Here is a 2,973-nt window from a genome sequence, read left to right as displayed (position 1 = left end):
CTGCTGGGACTGGTTGGGGCTGAGGGAGAGAACCAGGAAAAAGACATGCTGTGGAGGGGGGCAGAGATCAATCACTAATGATTAAATGCAGAGTGGTGCATACAGAGCAAAAAGAGAAAGAAACACTCAGTGCATCATGGGAACCCCCCAGCAGTCTAAGTCTATAGCAGCATAACTAAGGGATGGTTCAGGGTCACCTGATCCAGCCCTAACTATAAGCTTTAGCAAAAAGGAAAGTTTTAAGCCTAATCTTAAAAGTAGAGAGGGTGTCTGTCTCCCTGATCTGAATTGGGAGCTGGTTCCACAGGAGAGGAGCCTGAAAGCTGAAGGCTCTGCCTCCCATTCTACTCTTACAAACCCTAGGAACTACAAGTAAGCCTGCAGTCTGAGAGCGAAGCGCTCTATTGGGGTGATATGGTACTACGAGGTCCCTAAGATAAGATGGGACCTGATTATTCAAAACCTTATAAGTAAGAAGAAGAATTTTAAATTCTATTCTAGCATTAACAGGAAGCCAATGAAGAGAGGCCAATATGGGTGAGATATGCTCTCTCCTTCTAGTCCCCGTCAGTACTCTAGCTGCAGCATTTTGAATTAACTGAAGGCTTTTTAGGGAACTTTTAGGACAACCTGATAATAATGAATTACAATAGTCCAGCCTAGAGGAAATAAATGCATGAATTAGTTTTTCAGCATCACTCTGAGACAAGACCTTTCTGATTTTAGAGATATTGCATAAATGCAAAAAAGCAGTCCTACATATTTGTTTAATATGCGCTTTGAATGACATATCCTGATCAAAAATGACTCCAAATGCAAAATACAATCTGGGACTATTCCAGACGATAGCAGCATCCATTTAGTGAGAAAAAAAAAACAACTTTTCCTTATTCAGATTCATTCCAGTAGTATTCTGCTCTTACTAGGATGCAGCAGTTTTCTAGTTTGTCAGATAGTTCTGGAGGAAATCACTGAAGAAATTAACAAACTGAAAATATGGTTTGACCGAAACAAACTGTCATTAAACTTAAATAAAACAGGGATGAAGTGGAGGTGGAAGAGTCACTAGGTGTTCACAGGAAACACTTATTTCTGTATGTATTTTTTTATGTTCATTGTTAGTTGGTTTTATATTTTGTTTTGTTTCATCAGGTTCTTTTTATCTCTTTCTCTAAAATTGTATTGTTGCATTATTAGTTATTATGAGTTATTATTACTATTGTTGTTGCTATTATTATTAGTATATGGAAATAGTGAAGCGCTGTGAGTACTTTCTGGATGCACTGTATGAGACCTTTCAAGGTCAATCCAGATGAAGTGTGTTAGTGAAAGTCCACATTCACGTCCTCAGAGATCGATACTATTTGTTCTAACAGGATTAAACGATGATGCCAACATCCTGATCACCCTGAAAAAACAAAAGACTCCTGCTGCAACACAAACAGCCCTCAGTACTGTGGGACAAACACTGAGCACCTATGTGTTACAGGGTCGGTTTTTCATTGGGGGGGTGATGGTCTAGTGGTTAAGCGTTGGGCTTGAGTCCAGAAGATCATGGGTTCAAATCCCCGCCTGACTGGAAAATCACTAAGGGCCCTTGGGCAAGGCCTTTAATCCCCTATTGCTCCTGGTGTGTAGTGAGCACCTTGTATGGCAGCACCCTGACATCGGGGTGAATGTGAGGCATAATTGTAAAGCGCTTTGAGCGTCTGATTCAGATGGAAAAGCGCGATATAAATGCAGTCCATTTAACCGCAGCAGTTTTTGTTGTTTCAGATTGTTGAGCTTTAAATTCCATTTTTGATTAAGTGATTCTGATTCGAGCACAAAAGTGGACTTTTTCTTCTTTTGCAAATGATTTTATTTTGTGAACACCAGAAAGATTAAAGAATAAAAGTCTAACAGACAGAATGATGGAACCAATGAGAGCACAGGGTGCTGGTCACATGATGAGCACTCTACAGGGTCAAAGGTCAGCATCTCTCTGAGCCTCCATGGCTCTCTGCATCTTCTCCACCATCCACCCAGGAACCGTGAACGGCTTCAGCTCATCCATCCGCACGTCAGGACACTCCCTGCAAACACGCACACCTGTTACCATGACAACCACACCCTGTCAGCTGACCGAGGGGGCGGGACTCACCTGTACTCGTCACTGTGAGCCAGTTCCTGGATGTCCTCCTCGATCAGCAGGTAAGCCTGAACACACCAATCACAGCATGTTTACTCGAGCAGCTAGCGGTCTGTGGTCACACGCTCAAGATTTTGGAAACAATAAAATAAACTTTGTGGAGCTGTGGCCCCTCCTCTCTTCTTAGTCTGTGCTGCCTGGCACTGAGGCCGAACAGCGTGGAGACGCCTCCTTTTCCTTTGGAGTTCGGCGTAGAGGACGGAGCTGATCATTCAGGAGGACAACGGTTCTAGACCCATATGACCTCAACAAACAATTTGGGATATGTACCAAAATCTCTATCCCGGACCACAGGGCCAGAAAATGACCACACCCCTTTTTCACCCAGACGGTGAGCTCTCGTACAGCTGCAGCCAGGGGCGGAGCTAAACTTTTTTCTTGGGGTGGCCAGAGGCCACTTCAGGGGCTCCAATCAACTGCAATCAGAGTCTCAATAATTAAACACATTAAAGGAGCGAAATATGAAGCAGAGAAGAGATTTTATATCTAACGAAGTTTGTCAACAAAGAACAAAAATATCATCAGCACCAAGAGCATGACACCATTTAGACACCACTCAAAACACACACACACACACACACACACACACACACACACACACACACACACACACACACACACACACACACACACACACACACACAACCACTCACTCAGTTACACACACACACACACACACACAACCGCTCACTCAGTTACACACACACACACACACACACAACTACTCACTCAGTTACACACACACACACACAACCGCTCACTCAGTTACACACACACACCAC

The 2,973-nt window shown here is 43.5% G+C and overlaps 1 long non-coding RNA gene across 1 annotated transcript; it reads right to left on the bottom strand.

The window, feature by feature from the left end:
• Window positions 1–1,999: 1,999 nt before the first annotated feature.
• LOC117506322 lies at window positions 2,000–2,291 on the bottom strand. The gene is made up of 2 exons (XR_004559427.1): window positions 2,144–2,291; window positions 2,000–2,075 (listed from the first exon to the last, which is right to left on the bottom strand). It is a non-coding gene; the product is annotated as an uncharacterized LOC117506322 (long non-coding RNA).
• Window positions 2,292–2,973: the final 682 nt, after the last annotated feature.

Source organism: Thalassophryne amazonica, unplaced genomic scaffold (genome assembly GCF_902500255.1).
Source record: "Thalassophryne amazonica unplaced genomic scaffold, fThaAma1.1, whole genome shotgun sequence".
Lineage (NCBI taxonomy): Eukaryota > Metazoa > Chordata > Actinopteri > Batrachoidiformes > Batrachoididae > Thalassophryne > Thalassophryne amazonica.
Note: the sequence above shows the minus strand (reverse complement) of the source record. Positions and strands in the feature narration are given on the sequence as shown.